Raw genomic sequence first — 20146 nt, 5'->3', positions numbered from 1 at the left:
CATCACCTTTTATTAGCCCCATCCACTATTTTTTAAAGAATTGTTACTAGTTTTTATTATTCTGTTTTCATACTTGTATATGGAATACTGCCATCATAAACATTCATCCTTAACGCAGGCATGCTTGTTTGTTTTTTCTTACTCATATCTACTTCTTTGAAAACTGTTACTACCATATTACTGTCAATTACATCATGTGAGGCTTGTCTTGTGGAAAACTTGGAAGGAAAAATTGTATTCGGAATTGTAAACAGGATCCTGGTCAAGGAAAAATTCAAGAACCTTTCTTAAAAATGGGTTATCCCATTGCCACCATAATTGATCTCTCTCTCTCTCTCTCTCTCTCTCTCTCTCTCTCTCTCTCTCTCTCTCTCTCTCTCTCTCTCTCTCTCTCTCTCTCTCTCTCTCTCTCTCTCTCTCTCTCTCTCTCTCTCTCTCTCTCTCTCTCTCGGCACTGTCCCTCAACTCTTCAGCTCAAGGCTTGAGCCACAGCATCACTTCCGGCTTTTTCTGCTTATGTGCTGCTGAGGAATTGAACACAGGGCCTCATGCATGTGAGGCAAGCACTCTACCACTGAGCCACCTTCCCAGCTCATATTATATTCTCTTTTGAAATTATTTCTTCTATAAGTTAAGATTCATTAATTCAGTCTACTAATTTACTTTGAAAATATTTACTAAACTTATCTTAAGAACAATTTGCAGTGATTCTATAACTGAGACCTTATTCTGGATCATATTGAGTTGGCATGTTTATGACAAAGGCAAGCATGTATATAAAATCATATTCAGATAAACATAATTCCATAAAATGATTGTCACATTTATTGTACAAATATATTGTACACAATTATGTGTGTGCTTGCTTTTTACTAATTCACTTAATTCCCATATCATCACTATAGGTAGATGCTTTTGTATTTTACTTTATAAATAAAGAGACTGGAGTATAGCAAGAACAAACCACTTCCCCATGCTATGCAACCTAGCAAATGATGCTTTACAGTTCAGAGAGGTAAATCTATATTTACAGTAAACTTTTCTTCAAAACTAGGACATTATTCTGATAAATGACAAGGAAGAAAATATCAGGAATCCACGGTAATATTTTGAAAGGGACTCCCATTTGGAATGAGGTTCACATTTGTAAGTGACATTAAAACAGAAATCTAAAGAGAGCTAAAAATAAATAAGCAGAGAATGCAAAAGATTGTTTTAGCAAAAATGACAGCCCAAGTAAGAACTCAGAAATAAGAGTGAATTTTACAACACAGATGAAACCTAGGAAGGCTAACTATGACCAGATACAGCAGGACCTTTGAAGCTTCTGGTTTTTATATTTATTGTTCTGCTTTTAAGTTTTTCTGCCTGTCTCCGTTACAAAATTATTATTAGAGTAACTTAAGTATGCACAATGGTTTATTGTGATATTCTTAACAATATGCATGTATTTTAATCAAATTCACTCCACATTACTTTCTTGAGTTATATTTTCTCTTAAGTCTTCCATCTTTCTATCTAAATTAGAATGAGTAGAGATTTTTATTTTCTATTGGAATAATGACTGTAGGCTAGAACAGGTGTTAAATGATTATATATATATATATATATATGCAATATATATGCAGTTAAGATTGCAACACATGAATAACGGTAAGGTACTGTGTGAGAGCATTAAATGATGTAATTTATGGTGAGAAATAGGAGGGTTGATTCAATGAAAATGTGTACCCAATCTAGAAAAGCCTACTTGTCTCAATTTGACTGAAACCAGTATATCCAGGTGAGACTGGCAAAACTAACAAAACTTATGGAAGTTTATTTATGTATTCACTAATATAGCAACAAAAATAAACTTGGGATACTATTTAACAATGTGATCAGTATTGTAATAGACACTGAAGGTGTAGTGAGTTGAATGGCTTCTTCCCTCCAAAAGTTTCAGTTCTCTTCATTCTTACTAAATTGTTTCTACCACACATCGTGTTATCTGTGGTTCGATATGTTTTAATCTGTTGTGGTTTTGATGATTAAGGATCATATTTGTGTAGCAGTCATTAGAATACCATCATGACTTTTTTTCATCTAGAGACAATATATTCATTTATTTATTTTCTGGAGACCAGCCCTTCATTAAACCCCCTGTGCCTCACCTTGGATAGTGCTCCGTGCAGCACTTTGCTTTCAATGAAGGTGAAAATAGAACTTTTGATATGAAAGTTGATAGAGATAATAGAGTATTTAGAATAGTGAGAATGAGCTATAAATTTGTGGGTAGGGACAGGAGATAAAAACTGGAAGAAAGCAAGGGAGGGGTGACATTGTTCAAAAAGAAATTTACACTCTTTTTGTCAAAGTGATGGACAGAGGGGTTATAGTTACATAAGAGAAATATACCCTTTATCCGAGCTATAATTGTAACCTCTCTGCACATCACCTTTACAATAATAATAAAAATTTATTTAGTTAAAAAAGAAAAACGCCTGGCATATGGAAAGTGGTTATGGTATTTAAATATCCTCAAGATTCAATGAATTTGTATGTATACTATATGCACAATTTAAGGAAATATAGTTTGCAAAAAAGTAATTTTAAGAGCAAATAGAATATTTGATCTATTTGCAAAAAAATGTACAATTTAGTAGAATTACAACTTTTTAAAATGTTTAAACAGAATAAAAAGGTGTAATTGATTGACCTATTTTTTTTTAAAAAGATAACAGTACATTTCTTTTCCTCTTGGGTTTTTGGCAGATGAAAGCAAATATAAACACTGATATCCTTACCATGTGCACAACTAAGAAAGTCAAGAACAAAAGGCAATGCCGGCCACCAAAGCAATCCAGAGCAAAGTCCTCCTCATTCTGCTGGGAGTCACCAAACAAAGCAGTTTAAAACCAGGCAACTTAAAGAGGAATCAAAAGTGCCTGCCTTTATTACTGCTTTCCTCTACTGAAGAGCTGGCAATGTGCCTTTCATACTAAAATAGGATTAGGCCTAGTAGAGGTAGAAGAGCTCCTTTGGTATGGTTTGCAGACTTGCCTTTTAAGTGGCATCCATTGTGAGATTCAATCAAGTCCTACTGTCTTTGTGCTTTTATTTTTAGCTTGGGAAATATTTGCCGTTAATATATAAAAGTTCTACTGAGCAGCAGACTTTAAACCACTCAGTGATTTTTTTTCTTTCTTCCCTATCTTCTCTCTATTGTTGTAGTGACTATTATAACTGAATTGCTATATAAAAATTGTAAAAATATGTAGTTTTATCCATAGTATTAACTTACCCATTTTATGACATTCTGCTAAGAATTATATAGCTCATTTGTTATATTGGAATTAAGATTAAATGTATGGTATATTCATTTTTAACTATCCTCATGACCAAACTAACATTGAATAAATATGCTTGCAGAAATATGATTGGTTTTAGTTATAAATTTATAGGAATAGTAACTTTCCTGATAATTCATCCGGCATGCATATATTGAATTGTCACACTGTGCCCCATGAATACATATATTAGGCATGTGTCAATGAAAACTAAAATCATGCTTTTAGAGAAAAATTCATTTCTACAATATCAATAATTCATATATCAATTAAATCAATTCATTTTATGCAAACTATATCTTGATAAAAAATAGATTTTATATATTTTCTAGTTTGTCAGTAATTAAGAAAATAGACTTGAACTGCAATTTTATTGCTATCCTGTCAAGACAGGGTCAAAACACCAAACCAAAAGAAAAGGAGATCATGTATTCAGAAATGCACTCTTATTGAATCACCAGAAAATGTTGAGAATAACATTCAGATTGCCTAGTTTTGGTCTACTGCACTGATTACAGGTTTCAAATATATTAAGCACCACTATATTCAATTTAACATTTATTCTCACTTGCTTCATGACTAAAGCCATCCATTCCTGATACTTGGGAGTCACTGTTTTTAAATTACACAAAGTTATGTGTTGCTGAGAAATCATTGTATGTCTTTCTATGCTTTGTCTTGTATTTTTAAAGTAGGACAACAATGCTTATCACCTATGATTTAACGTATGATGGGTAAATTAAATAATGTTTTAGAGCAGTTAAGTGGTACATCTTGGCACCCAGTGGCTCTGTTATTTCTCTTCTTATTCTGTGACAAAAAAATCGGAAAATGTGAACATGTGGGAGAGGATACAGTGAGCCTATAACCATAGGGAACATCAGTCTTCTAATATGTGGGGACTGTATCTTCATGGAGTAGGACAGGCCATCACTAGGACAAAATCTAACTTTTCCAAATATGGGTACAGCTCCTTCGGTGAGGCTGTAGACCATAAAATGTTGTAAATGTATGGGATTACGTAAAATATGCGTTGCTCAGGGCATTTCACTGAGATAAACACTACACTTTATCTGTGTTTATAGCCTACATTAATTGTTTGTGATTGCACATACAAATTCCAATAAATCAGGACAATCCTTTCCTTTTGAATGATATGGAAGATATTTCCTATGAAAAAAGTATTTCTTTAGCTTCCAACCTGAAAAAGGTAAAAAAAGGATCACTTGGTCATTTTGTGGAAAAAGAGTAACAAAGAGAGTCTACCCTTTTATTGATAGCAGAGATTTTCAATTTTTTTTCTCTACACTATTTGTGAAGATAAAGACTATAATTCATCTTGGAGTTCATTTTGCTTAGCATCATCTTATATGGTCATATATACATAGCTATTGAGCTATTCTGCTCATCTGCTAAGATATCCTAGATATATAATAATTATTGCAAATAAGGGAAAGCATGGGACCTATGTTTCTTTGGGCCTGACTTACTTCACTCAATATGATTTTTTCCAAGTCTTTCCATTTCCTAACAAATGAGGTAGTGTCATTCTTTCTTAGGGAAGCATAGACTTCTAGTGTGTGTGTGTGTGTGTGTGTGTGTGTGTGTGTGTGTGTGTGTGTGTGTGTGTGTGTGTGTGTGTGTGTGTGTGTGTCTGTCTGTCTGTCTGTCTGTCTGTCTGTCTGTCTGTCTGATCACATGTGTTCTATCACATGATCTGATCTGCATTGGTTCCATATCTTAGCTATGGTAAATAATGCTGCAATAAACATAGTTGTGCTTTAGTACCACCTTGTTTGTGATCATTTGGGTAAATGCCCAGAAGTGGGATTGCTGGGTTATAGGGGAGCTATATGTATTGAGAGAATGAGAGAGAGAGAGAGAGAGAGAGAGAGAGAGAGAGAGAGAGAGAGAGAGAGAGAGAGAGAGAGAGAGAGAGAGAGAGAGAGAGAGAAATAATTCATGAAGATAGAGTACATAGAAACCTCAACAATGTAAAGTTATGTTTTTCCTTTTAAATTTTCAAGTAGTATTGATGGTCTGGGAAGATGGTTTTATTTTTCTTTGGTTTCTAAATTCCTCTGCATACCTCCTGCTTGAGAATCTTTAAAATATTGTTTATCCTTACGGATTATTTCATTCACTATCCAATGAATCAAAAAAACTCTACAATTTTATGGGTCCTATTTGCATATCTCTACTTCTCAATTTATATTGCTGAATGAGGATTAAATCAGAACTGGTTGTAGTTTAAAGAAATACTAAAGTTAGGGTTACAGTATTTTTTTTTCCAGTTCAGAGACTTGAATTTAGGACTTCACATACTTGCTTGGCTTTTTTAATGCTAAACGCTAGTGCTCTATCCCTTGAGAAACACCTCCTGGCCTGATAATCTGTTGGTTAATTGGAGATAAGAGTTTTGTGGATTTGTCTGCCTGAGCTGGCCTCCAATGAACTTTGATCCTATTATCTCAGCCTTCTGAGTAGTCAAGGGTATAGTTTTTGAGCCACTAGAATCCAGTTCAAATTATATCAACTAAGAATTTATTATCTTTATTTGATTGAACTCAGGGTCTTATGCATGCTAAACAAACATGCTAAAATTAAGCTACTTTCCCAGCCTATGGGACCTCTTTAACATTATTTTATCTCTTCAACTCTGTATCATAATCATGACTATGATATTGGCTCTCGGGATTTTCATTAGGTATATTGATAAGCATGTGGACACATTTTCATTTTACATATGAATACAAATGTTTCTAATATCTAAAATATTGTAATCAAACCCTGATTTGGTATTCCACACATGATTTCTTATATCCAATTATATATTTCAATTACAATGTTGATGGTAGGTGATTTATAACTGTAATCCCAACTACCTGGGAGGTTTGAAACCAGCCTAGGCAAAAGTCTGAGACCTTATCTAAAAAACAAACTAAAAGCAAAAGGACTGAGAGTGGAGCATCATGGTCAAGTACTTCTCTAGCAATCTTGAGGCTCTTAGTTCAATGCCCAGTACTGCAAAGCAAAACAAACAAAAACATTAAAGTTGCAGTTCTCATATTCTTTGCTCTGAAATTTGTTACCACTCAGTAAAGTCATACTCCTCTCTGAAGAGAAGATATACATATTTCTTATATATCTATGTTATCTATATGTAATATATCTATATCTGTCTATAATATATTTATATCTACATGATATATATCTATGTCATGTATATCTATATCATGTAGATATAGATATAGACAGATATAGATATATTTTATATCTATATCTAGATAGATATAAATATATTGATATATACAGTATATAATATATATACAATATACACAATAACATACTATATATTAGATATATTTATATTGGATATATATATCCAATTATAACCTATTTCTGCTTTTTCTTCAAATTGTCTTATTAAGAGAGACTTAATATAATCTTATGATCTAGATGATATCTAGAATTGGCTCTCATTTTACTTGTAAGCATTTATTTCAGAATGTGGTAAGAACACTTGAAATGAGATAAGCATAATGACGCTCCCTCATGCAGTGTTTTTCATAGTGAATTTTTGTTAAGCATTTACTTTTGTTGAGTGTAGATCCATAAATTATAAAATGGGCAAAGTACATAAAAGTGTGAACACAGAAGAAGAAGATAACCAGGGATAAGTCATAGTTCCACAGCTATTCAGGAAGCAGAAATCAGGAGGATTTCAGTTCGTGGACAACCTGAGAAAAATAATTAATAGTACCTCATGTAAACAAAGAAGCCAAATGTTGCACCATGCTTCAGTAATCCTAGCTTTGCAGTGTGCATAGATAGGTGATCTTGGCATAATGCTGACTCTAGCAGAACAATGAGACACTATGCAAAAAATAAATAAAATAAAATAAAACTAAAGAAAAAATGGCCAGGAGTGTGGCTTACATAACAGTACCTGCCAAGCAAGCAGAAGCACCAGCACCACCAAAAACAAACAACAAAAGAAAGGAATGAGTTAATCCATTCTTAGAATAATAATATAGCTCAGCAAAATCCCAGAAATTTACAAAATGCATTGCAGCCTTTCCTTACATTTCATTGTTTTTTCTGCCTAGTGTCCCACTGTGCTAAACCCAAGAGGGGTAGCTTTCTAGCTAAAAACTTGACATTCTTTTCAATATGTTACACGTGAATGTAAATGTAACATAATTTTAGCAGTTACAATTTGCATCCCATAATTTCCAAGACAAATTTCCTAGAACTGGGAAATGATACTCACCTGTTTGATAAACTGATGTCCTGGAAATCACCTTGTCAAATGGATGATTATCATGGTCTTCCATCTATTCTCAGATAAACTATAGAATGTTTTTTTAATTCTAAAATCAATCTATGATAAAAATTAAATAAGCAGCACTATTCTCTAGTTCTCACAATGCTGTGTTATGAATAGTAACATATCTAATTAAAATATTTTAATTACAAATGCTTCTCTTTTCATAGTAAAATAGTCTTTTCCAGAAACAGTACATTCAATTGAGTGATTTGATGTTCTTTTTTGTAGTGTTTCACAATCCGGCATCTGTTTTGGCTTCTTGAAAGTCCTAGACAGACACATTTTCATTGCTATGTTATATGTTTAACAGAAGTCATGATCACAGCAGTACATATGGAGCAAATTTGTTTTCATGTTCCCTCAGGGCTTGAACTCAGAGCTTGAGTTCTCTCTAGGTTGGATTTCTACCACTTGCATCACACCACCAGTGCAGCATTTTTGCTTGAAAAGTGGAGTCTCTTAAACCTTTCTGACCAGGCTGGTTTCAAAACATGATCTTCAAATCTTAGCTCCCTGAATAGTTAGAATTAAAGGCATGAGCCACTGGCACCAGACTAGGAATAGGAGAATTGAGTGATTGTCAATCATAAAGCACATCTTACTCAGGATATTATTTATTACCTCTTTTTAATAGGAGTTGAAGAGTGCATGGGCAGCCAGCATCATGACTTGCTGAGGCGTCTAAGATGTCCAGTGGATTGTTAATCATATGAGGTAAATGCTACATATATTTTAATAGCATTTCTAGAATGAAATGAAATGTTGTTTTGTGTCTTAAAGCTTACTTTGTGTCTTGCAAGCTAGCAGGTAATTTTTTTTATTTGATCACCCTTTTAAGTAGTTTCTCTACATTTTGAGCCCCAAAATAACTTGGGGGAAGTTCTTGATATATGGGCAATCTATAGAGCCCATATGTGTTTTTCTGCTAAAAAAAATTGTATATATCATAGGAGGTGGATTTCAGAAGTGTATGTATGGTCTGTGTTTGTATAATGACATTTTGGTCCTTTATGGATCATTCTTCCATCTTCCTAATAGAAGAAGACAATGGCTGTATCTTCATATTACTTGCAAATCACGTAGTGATCAAATAGAACATGATGAATGTGTATTACTGTAAACTTAAAGTAAGAGCTGAGTTATTCCTATGCAATTTTCCCTCCTTGCCACTCAGTGCATTCTCTGGAGTGGGTAACTTTCTGTTCCTTGGAAATTCTTACCAATTTTTCTATCTTCTCCATTTGGGCTTCTGATACATTACCAGCCATACAATTGTTTGTATGTTCTGTATAAATGTGTTTTTGTATTTTCACTTGTTGAGAGTAATTCAAATGTAATCTTTGCTTTTTTTTTCGTAATACATAAAATTGTACAGAAAGGAATATTCAATACAAGGTTACCCAGAAAGTTCAGGTTTGACTAGACAAAGGTTAAGAAATGTTTTGTTCAACCCAACTAAACAGGAACACATAGGACTGCATCACGTAATGGTCTAGTCAAGATAAAAAAGATAAGGTACTCATAAAATTTTCTTTTGAAAAGATGAGTTTTCTGGAAAGAAAATATACCTGTCTCCATCATGACTCATATATCTCTGATGGTAAAGAAGGGAGGACATGTATGTAAATGTTTTACTCAGGTTCAATGGTGAGCATATCACATACATAGCACATCAGTCTGGGATGGAGTTTGAGGATCAGGAGAAAACTGATATTTCCCATACACAGAATTACAGATGTAAGCGAGAAAAAGGAAATGATTTCCAGAAGTAATAGGGGAGGAATCCGATGCAAATTACACTGAATTGGTCACATTTAACATAAGACACCGACACCCTTGATAAAATTTAAATCTTGAGCAGCACAGTAAGACATCTTGCTCCCATTTTACAAATGTGTCCATTATGCGAACTTGGATGAGATGATAGAGAATTGACAGTCATATGCAGAGAATTAGGGAAAACTGATAATTTGCACTGAACAAAACTGTCTATCATCTTACAATGAAAAAGAATATTTAATGGCACTTAAATATGAGAAGTTTAAAATGATTTGAAGACACTGAAGTATAATTGCTTCTTTGAAGATTTTTTACTATTTCATAGTCTCTTTATTGAGTGTAAGAAATCTTGATGAATTAACCTTTATTTTTCCTGCTTGAATTTATGTGAAGTTCTACACTGTGTTTTTTATTGTGAACCCAAAGAATCTTGACCATATTCAGATATTCCTTGGTAGAATAAAGAGGAGAATATTTTCTTAATCAGCTAATAGTAAAATACATATTACCATTTTATTAAATTTTTAGAAGTTTTTTGAAAATGAACTTTTTCATTTGATTTTTGAATGGATTCTGAAAAGCACAAATCCACATGCAAATTTTCCTTTATTGAGAGTTCCACTTTAATAAAAGTTTAGAGCATAAAACAGAAAGGGAATGAATGGGTAGATCCAACATCATCTAGTTTTTCTCCCAAGAAACAAGGATTTCCCTTTGATTACAGAGTCAAGCTTCATCTAAAATAACAAGGAAAATTTTAATTCTGCTCCAACCTCAAGTACTGAATTTTTGACCTGCACTTTTTTTTCTATTCTTTAAAGAAAAAATGTTCATTATTTTCTCAAGATCGTTGGTAGAGTTTTTTTTTTGGGGGGGAGGGGGTTGGTCAGGTCGTGGGGCCTGAACTCTGGGCCTGGGCGCTGTCCCTCAGCTCTTCAGCTCACAGCTAGCGCTCTACCACTTGAGCCACAGCTCCACTTCCAGCTTTTTTCTTTTTGCTTATGTGATGCTGAGGAATCGAACTCAGGGCCTCAGGCATGTAAGACAAGCGCTCTACCACTCAGCCACCTTCTCAGTCCCATTGGTAGAGTTTTTAAAGACATTTTCTACACTTTAATGCCATCCAGGATCTATTGTGCATATCTATAATCACAGCTTGATTTCTAGAAAGTTTCAGGCTATCTTGAAATATGTAGTGAAAACTGTCTCTTAAGCTATAGATGACTAGCCTTGGGGAAAGAAAAGCCCTACGTTCAAGCCCCAGGACTGGTATGCACATGCATGTACATGCACACACACACACACACACACACACACACACACACACACACACACACACACACACACACAAGCTGGAAACATTGTGAACATGATGTAAAAATACTAGGATTTAGAAAAGTGTAATATTATTGAGATACATTGTATTCACAAATTACCTTGTTAAATGGAAAGCCCATTGTGCAACTATAGTACTTCAAAGTAATACAAAAATAAACTTAAAAAAAGAAAGATCTGTTACAGGAAGGGTGAACAATGGGCATTTTGGATATTTTAGTTTATTTTTCGATTATGGCAGCATTCCATCTCTGCCAGGTCAACATCGACTCAAAATTCACAAGAGAGAGGCTAGAAAAATAAGTCATATAATAAGAAGTGCTCAGGATAAAATAGCATTGCCTAAATTCTGAGTTCAGTCCACAAGTTGAAGGACTTTGATAAACTTAGGCATAAAAGCCACACAAAGATGCGATAAAGAATTCAAAACTTCCAAAAGATTATGCTTTGTATGGCAAAGATTAAATTTTGAAGTGTTCAAGGTGATTTTAACTCCCTGTAAATATTTTAGCTGATATTAGACAAAGGAAGGTTAGAGTTTATATCTGTGTCTCCAAGAGAGGCCAAAAGAGTTGGGTGTATAATGACCCATGATTGGAAATGCGTTTCTTTTTCAAATGGGCCTAACAACAACAACAAAAGTCTGTATATTATTTTCCCTCTAATAACAACCGATGCTGGAGGAGATGTGGTCTAATGGGAACCCTACTGCATTGTTGGTGGGAGTGTAAACTTGCTCAACCACTCTGGGAAGCACCGTGAAGGTTCCTGAAAAGACTCTACATAGACATCCCATATGATCCAGCAATCCTACTCTTGGGTATATACCCAAATGAAGACAAATATGGCCATACTACCAGCACAACTATTTCTATCACAGCATTATTCACCATAGCTAAGATATACAACCAACCCAGATGCCCCTTAGTAGATTAATGGATCAAAATATTATATATATATATACATATATATATATATATATATATATATATATATATATATGGATTCTATGCTTCCGTCAGAAAAAATGACACCAACTCCATTTGTTAGGAAATGAAAAGAAGACTTGGGAAAAAAATCATATTAAGTGAAGTAAGCCAATCCCAAAGAAATTTAGGCCCCATGATTTCCCTTATTTGCAATAATTAGTGTATGTATAGGATAATTTTATCAGATGAGCTGAAAAGCTCAAACACTATGTACATATGATCATATAAGTTGATGCTAAGTGAAATCAACCTGAAGATATGGACACAAGAGGTGTGTCTTTGTTGTTTTAAATGTACTAGGTGAGTTTTTTTGTTTCCTTTGTATGTTCTTCCCCTATAGTATATCCCCTGTTGTCACTATACTTGATTTTGAAACCTTGCATCTTGTATATACATTTGTCTAACCTCTGGGGAGGGGAAGGAGAACAACCAAATACTGACAAAAGGACACAGGATGACCCATTGCAGCAGTGATACCCACAGAACAGTATATTAGAAGTGAACTTTACAACTTTGAAGGGGGGGGTATGGGGAGGAGTGTGGGAGGTGGGGCAGGGAAGGGAAGGTGGGACAACAGCAAGGGAAGAGGTAACAATGATGGACAAGTAGTGAACTCATTGACTTACTCATGTGACTGTAACCCCTCTGTATAGCATCTTTTCAATAAATTTTTTTAAAAATGAGGTGTTGTATAAAGGGTTGAGAATAAGAACTTTGGAGGCAACTCTCCATATGCTTAGCCAGGCAAGCGTAGTCAGAGCAATTCACATTTCACCTTGACATCATGGCTCCATGGTGGTCTTTGGTGCAGGGATGTGGCATTGGTGCATAGACATCATCAGATCATGTGATTCAATCCTCCGTGACTTGTGATTCTTTTGTTTCCTTGTCTCTCTTTTTTTTTTTTTTTACTTATTTGAAGAATTGCATTTTGAAAATAAAATGATGCATAGTTCTATTTTAATTCTATCTCCTAATAAGGTAAAAACTTGAAGTCAATTTAGTATGCTTTCCTTCATCTATGATATAAGATACACTGAAAGGAATTTTCCTAACTCTGAAAATTCCACCTAGCTGCTGAAAGTAAAGTAAGTTGTTTTAGGGGTTGTGGTACTAGGCCTCACATCTGCCATTTGGACCCTTACTTACTGCTTTTATGCCATTGCGTTGGTCCTCATGGGATCTCTGGCTTAATTTATGAATCTGTAAAATAAGCAGACAATGAAACTACTAAGCACTACAAAAAGTCATTTTGGCTTCTATAACAAATAATGATGAGAAAGAATGATTTAAACTCAAACATCATAAGCTTTTGCTTTGACATTGTAATGTTCTTGAATTGAGGCCAACAATTGTCTTGTTATCTAAGGATTATATTTTACAACATGAAATGTGTTATGGGTCCATTATTATTATTTTCTCTTTTTTTTTTTTGGTGGGTCGTGGGGCTTGAACTCTGGGATTGGGCGCTGTCCCTGCACTTTTCAGCTCAAGGCAAGCACTCTACCGCTTGAGCCACAGCTCCATTTCCGGTTTTCTACTGGTTTTTTGGAGGTAAGAGTCTCACAGACTTTCCTGCCCAGGATGGCTCTGAATCATGATCTTCAGATCTCAGCCTCCTGATTAGCTAGGATTACAGGCGTGAGCCACTGGCGCCAGGCCTATTATTATTTTTTAATGTTCTGTGGTTCTGAGTGGAATAAGATGTTGACTTTGTAATCAAATTCTGAAGATTAAAGGTTTTTCCAGTTAACAGTCCTGACATTTTTCTTGTTTGTTTGTTTGGTTGGTTGGTTGTGGAAGCACTTGGCCTGAACTCAGGACCGTGTGAGCTTGCTTGGCTTTTTCACTCAAGACTGGTACTCTACCACTTGAGCCACAGATGCACCTTTGGCTTTTTGGTGATTAATTGGAGATAAGAATCTCACAGACTTTTCTTTTGGGGCTTCCAACCATGATCCTCAGATCCCAGCCTCCTGGGTGGCTATACTTAAAGTCATGAGCCATTGGCACTTTGCCTGACATTAATTTATATATATATATATATATATATATATATATATACATATATATGTATATATATATATATATATATATATAATTCCCTTTTTTCTTCCCTACATACATACACTGGGAGCCCATTCAAATGTAAGTTCTGATTAGGTGTCTCAGCATCTCATATGTTCCAAAATTATATGTTTTTAAACCTAAGTGTGTGCCCTTAATTAGGAATTCCAATTGTTTGTGGTTTAAAGCTTGTATTAGGGGGCTGGGAAAGTAGAGCACTTGCCTTGCATGCCTGAGGCCCTGGGTTTGACTCCTCAGCACCACATAAGCAAAAAGAAAAAAGCTGGAAGTGGTGCTATGGCTCAAGTGGTAGAGCGCTAGCCTTGAGATGAAGAGGGACAGTGCCCAGGCCCAGAGTTCAGGTCCACAACCAGAACCCCTCCCACGCCCACCGCAAAACAAAGCTTGTTATAGATGATAAACATCAAATTTTCTACTGGCCAGTATTGATTGGCAAGGTAATTGTAGGATACAGTATTGAGCAAATAGGGCCCAAATGAGATGAATCATTTCTATTCAACTATACTGTTGAAATTTTATCACTGAGTTAAACAAAACTGTTAAAATTTTTGCGTTTACTCAGAGAAAGTGCTTCCACCGAAGGTGAGCTTGGATGGATGTCATCAACTTACAACTGATTTCTGTTTAGATGCTAGAAACCCGTGAATCATGGCATGGTTTGTCCATCTTTCATAACATTGCCCCATTAAAAAAAATCGTAGCCATTTTGACTTCTGGGCACTATATTCAACAGGATTTCTGGCAACTCACTTATTGTAACTTACAATTCTAGTAAATCAGATCCTAGATTTCCTTGCATGTTGGTGGATGGAGAGTACCAGAACCATATGTGTATATATATATATATATATATATATATATATATATATATATATATATATATATTCAACATGTAAATAGTATATAATAGCACTCATGGTAAATGAGCATTTTGCCATGAAACTAGTCCTAGTATAGATTCCCATTCCTGTTACCTGACTCTAATGTAGATTTGGTCAGGTTGCCACATCTCTCTCTTCCATGCTTATTGTGTTGATATATTGGAATATACACTTGATAAATGTTAACTATTTTCAGGATTAAAATAAGAACATCCCAGCTAAATATGGTGGCTTATGTCTGTAATTTCAACACTCAAGAAGCAAAATCAGGAGGACTATGAAACTGAAGCCAATTGGGGCTACAAAATGAGATACTATCTCAATCATAAATTTAGTGGTAGAACCCTTGTCTAGTTTTGATAACTAAACAAAAATAAAAATAAAATCAGAGGTTCCCAAGATGTGTCTCTTTTTTCTACTACCTGTCTTGATCTTATAAAATACAAATTTGTTCTCATATTTATTCAATGAGTCTTTACTGAGTACCAATTAAGCTCACTCATGCATGTATGATTGACAAAATTGAAAAAATATTCTTGTCACAAATCTTCTGTCCTGAGTGACTAGTATAGGATATAGAGATTTGTAATAAAAAGGTAAAAAATCTGCAACAAAAAGTACGAACTTGGAAGTAAATCAACTTGAAAGCCTGAGGCACTAATTCTAATCATATTATCAGAAAAGGCTTTATATAAGTATGACATTTTAATCTGAGACTTGAATAACAATAAGGTTAATATCTGTACAATATTTGCTAAAAGGGTTTTCTAGGAGGAGGAAAAAAATCTAGTCCCAAAGAAAAGAAGACAATAATCATACTGAAGAAATTCAATAAGGCCTTGAAATAGCCATGCAATGAAGTTATACATTCACTCAAGGCTCTAGTCTCTTCCTTTCAAACTGAAAGGCCAGCCTGCTCCTATTTGGAGGAGCTCAGCAGCATTCCCTCTAACACAGTCTTCTCTTGGTTTTCTGTCCAAATGGTAAACTAACCAACAGTTTATTCCCGAGGCTGCTATGTCTCTAAGGCTTTTGGTTTGTCATCATTCTCTGTAGTAGCCTTTAAACTCAAAAAACTGTTTTATAAGAAAGTAGAACTTTGTATTCTTCTATCATTGTTTCTTGTAGATATGAAAAATAAACACAGCAATATTGCCACCCGAAGATGGAGTCCAAATGTTCTGAATTCCCCTGATCATAAGCTCACCCTGGTTCTTCATAGGTACAATCATTACCTCTAGCAATATCCTATCTGTTATACATTTTTTCTCACATAAAAAAATGGCACCAAAAACAACTTAGCCATCAAAATTCTTATAAGAATCAAACAAAACACAATATACTCTCTTATTACAAATATTTAAATTCTTTTCACCTACTGCAACATAGTGCTTGTTGATACCATTTTTACTTTTTATCAATAAATGGTGTAAATTACTTCTGATCTCTTCATATTTACCAGTTTATTATTTCAAATGGTACAACAGCAATGTTAGTCCATATTTGTGCTTATCTTCATTTGTGTATAGTTCTTAAGCATTTCATGAGCATTAAACTTGATTGTTTTATGACTGGGCAATTATCCTTACCAAACAGCACACAGGGAGGTTAAGGACATAAAATGTAGAATGGTTTCAAAAATGCTTTGTGTGTTCATTATATAGTCATCTAATTTTTAATAAAATTTTTATTGAAAGAAATAAAGTATTATGAATAGATATTTTGGATATTTGAGGGGAAAATGGATTAAAACTCAGAATTCTCTTTGTGGCTCTTCCTAGGGTTTTGCTCAAGGCAGGAGAAGAATTGCTCTCCATTGGGTTGTATTTGCTTCATAATATTCCCACAGCATATGTCTGACAGCAAATAGCAATTGAACGACACCTCCAGAAAAGAGGCTTGAGATGAATATGATTGACAGTTATAATTCCTGGTCTATATTAATCTTCATATCCCCCAAGCTATGAAAGGAGAAAGGGGAAAAATCAGTAAATCTATAATGAAGTCTCACATTTAAATCCTTGGCATATGAAACTTGATTAATATTGTTTTACACTTCAGTTCAGTTAAGGCTGAGTTTTCCCTAGGAAATGTCCATATTTTGTCATTCATAATATTAGTGATCAAAATGTTTACATTGTGCTTGGTTTTGCTGGAAATAAGTGAACATTATTGTTTCCTTTTTTATTGTTGCTTTTTTTTCCCTAAACATTTTTGTGTCAGCATACATTTAACAATCACTGTAACTCCTGCCATATTCCGGGCACTATTTGTAAGCACTTGATAATATTTAAGAAATTAATCCCCATCATAGCCCTAGGAAATGAGTGACTAGACTTGTCTCCATGAAATTTCCTCATGAAGAAAATGAGGGCTCAGGAGATTAAGTGATTTTTTTCCAACATTTTGGTTTGAATAAGAACTATCCCCTATCGTCTCTTCTCAAGTATTGAGGACTTGGCCCTCAGCTGGTAGGGCTGTTTTGGGAGGTGATGAAAATCATAACAGGTAAGGCATGGTTGGAGGAAATAGGTCATGGGACGGCGTGGCAGGGCGGGGGTGCCCTGGAAGGTTGTACTGTCCTGTATTGTTGTGGGTATTTTCCTTTCTCTGAATGCCTGGAATTCTCAGCTACCACGGGGCAAGTAGCTGTGCTCCACCACATTCCACCACTGCCATAATCTTCCACCTCACTTCAGGCCCCAAGCCAGGAAGCCATCTGACCATGAATGGTAACATCTGGAACCAAGAGCCCAAAATAAATCTTTTCTCCTTTAAATTGTTTCAGGCATTTGTCATGGTGACAAGCATTTGACAAACTCCCCAAGAACACACAATCAATAAATACATTATGTTTCATACTGAGTTTGTGTTTAGCAAGACACCAACAATAAGAGAATATCCCTTGAAGGCACTTACGACAGTGATGTGGGCATAGCAAAGCTGGAAAAACCATCATTTCTATGCTCTCTCCAAAATCTCCTGACACTTGATGGATTATGGGGGGGGGGGGAGGGAATAACGTTAGAGATGGATAAAAAGCTGATAAACATGAACTTTTCAAGCTGGCATCAAGAAAACTTGAGAGAAACTCATAAAAACAAGGTTCAATTCCTTTCACTCGGAGGCTAAGTAATTTTGCCAGCCAGTCTAAATTTTCCCCTCAGAAAGGGGATGTAAGTAAGATTAATCTCAGCAGGTCTATGGTAAACTTATTTGCATTGGGCCTCCCTATGGATTCTGATTAAATTTTATCCTACTGTTGTGTGACACCTCACATCCTTGGAATCGCTTTATGACTTGCCGTGCACGCTCCACATGTAATTTACAATAACATTAACAGAGTTCAACATCTAATTAATTCACCAATCAGCTGTCAGAGCCTGTGATCTTCTCCTAGCTCTCTGGTAAGTTCCCCGTGGGAGAATCAGTATTCTGCATGTGTCATTTCCATTATGCTATGTGTGGCGTTAGAGCAAAGAACTAAGTTATGCTGCTTGTTCATGGAAAATATGCCATCCTCATGAGTGCCTTGATGACTTTGTTAAAAATATCTTCTGCCACCCCTGAGCCCTCACCTGTCCTCATGAATACCATGGATCTGTGTGCTTCAAGGTTTTCACAGAACCACAGATTGAGAAGGGAAATCAGCATCTTTCAGCTTCATATGTCTGAATCATTCCTTTTACCCTTAAGAAAATTTATCCCCTTTGGGAAAAAATAGTAATTTTAAATCTGTCTTTTCAGATTTGATTCTTTAAAAGGAGGTCCTTTTTTTGTGTTTTCCCAAGCGGAGACACTAAATACAATGGAAATATGCATGGATATTAAGGGTTTCATGGGTTTACAAAAATAATAAACAGGTAAGTATGCTTTAAATAAGTGATTGTGATATCTGATAAGAACTTCTAAGGAGAAACAATAGAAATGACATCATTCTAAGGCACACACAGAGGCAAAAATTTAATGAAGAGAGGTGTAGGAGCGTGCTACATCACCTGGAGGAGACAGAATAACATTGAACAACATCAGGCTAACTTGAAAAAGGAAAGGCAAAGTTCTTGTTATGTGCAGGAATTGGAAGGACCTGCTCAAGTCTGGGAATTTTAATGGTTTGGGCACAGTCTCCTATATTAAAATAGGGATGTACTAACCTCTAAATTATTTATACCTGTTGTTTCCTCAAATTATCTTAAGCATCAGACATAAAGAATTTATAGCTATTTTATATTTTCTCCTAGTCATAACTTGGATTAGTGTTAAGACATAGCATTTTACAAAACAAAATATTGTGTGGTTAATAATAATTGACTTATGATAGTCCAGAAACATTTGCAAATATTAACTCATTGTCTTTCCAACATTTTATGGATCCATACTACTGTTCTCTGAGGTTTACTGACTACAGAGCTAATAATGAGAAAGCTGTGAATCAAAGCCCAGCTTTCTCTTTTCAGAGATTGTACTCTTAACTACTGGGCATTACTGCATGAAGAGAAAAGAGCTAAAAAGTTTGAGGCAAGTGTAAACCTCTTTATTTGTGTAATATCTCCAAAGCCTAGGAAACCTTAGTTCAGAGCTTGAAAAAAAAATCACTCACTTCCCAAAGTAAAGAAACAAACTTGAATAAATTCAGCTTTTTTCAATGTAAGAATAAAGTTGAGGCAAAATTAAGATCTCCTGATGACCGTCAATCCAGTTCACTTTCTCTACCATGCTGTAAATGTCTGATAAAATGAAAATAAATATACTCTGTTTATCCCTCCAGGAACAACAATATAAAAACAATGTCAGTTTCAAAGTCTAAATTCTAAAATGAATATGCTATGTATACCGTGCATTCATTAAACATGAGTTGCTTTTGCTTGCTTTCTTTGAACATAAAAGGGCTTTGGGGGAACAATTTAGATGACCCATACAGTTTTGCACAGAATATATGACTAGTTCAAACTTTTCTTCTTGTCTTTAGCAAATACATTAGATATAACTTCTTTGCTCATTTACTTCAAAGTAATCCTTGTATGTGTAATTTATGAACATGTTTTGAAACAAGTTTTTTTGGTTATGGAGTAAAAAGCAAGCCATTTTATACATATTTATTTAGAAGTGACTCCATAATTAAAGTGTTTAATGTTCTCATAAGAAACAGGTAAATCCATCAAATATAACTCTTTGATTACATGGAATAATTGTCTTTATTATTCTAGGAATTTTTTTACACTGCAGGTTGTTTAAAAATAATCCTCAAGGAACCCCCTTATTTAATGGTTTCTCTTTCTTCTTAAGCAGTGTTGTGCAAAATCTTTTTATTCTTGCTGCTGTTCCACAGAACAACAACAACAACAACAAAAGTCTAATTTGATCAGAATCTGAAAAACCTAAATGCCCCTGTAATTTCCAAGGTTTTGACACTGA

The 20146-nt window shown here is 34.8% G+C and overlaps 1 protein-coding gene across 5 annotated transcripts in view; it reads left to right on the top strand.

Moving 5' to 3' along the window:
- Lingo2 (leucine rich repeat and Ig domain containing 2) overlaps positions 1-20146 on the top strand; it is a 1109212-nt gene that overhangs the window by 423847 nt on the left and 665219 nt on the right. For all 5 annotated transcript variants that reach the window (XM_070008434.1, XM_070008424.1, XM_070008452.1 and 2 more), the window contains one exon: positions 8294-8373. The gene's annotated coding sequence lies outside the window, so the exon portion shown is untranslated. The remainder of the gene's footprint in view (positions 1-8293; positions 8374-20146) is intronic.

This window comes from Dipodomys merriami, unplaced genomic scaffold (assembly GCF_024711535.1).
Source record: "Dipodomys merriami isolate MVZ:Mamm:240054 unplaced genomic scaffold, mDipMer1.0.p SCAF_11, whole genome shotgun sequence".
NCBI lineage: Eukaryota > Metazoa > Chordata > Mammalia > Rodentia > Heteromyidae > Dipodomys > Dipodomys merriami.
The sequence above is the reverse complement of the archived record's forward strand: the minus strand, read 5'-3'. Positions and strand labels throughout refer to the sequence as shown.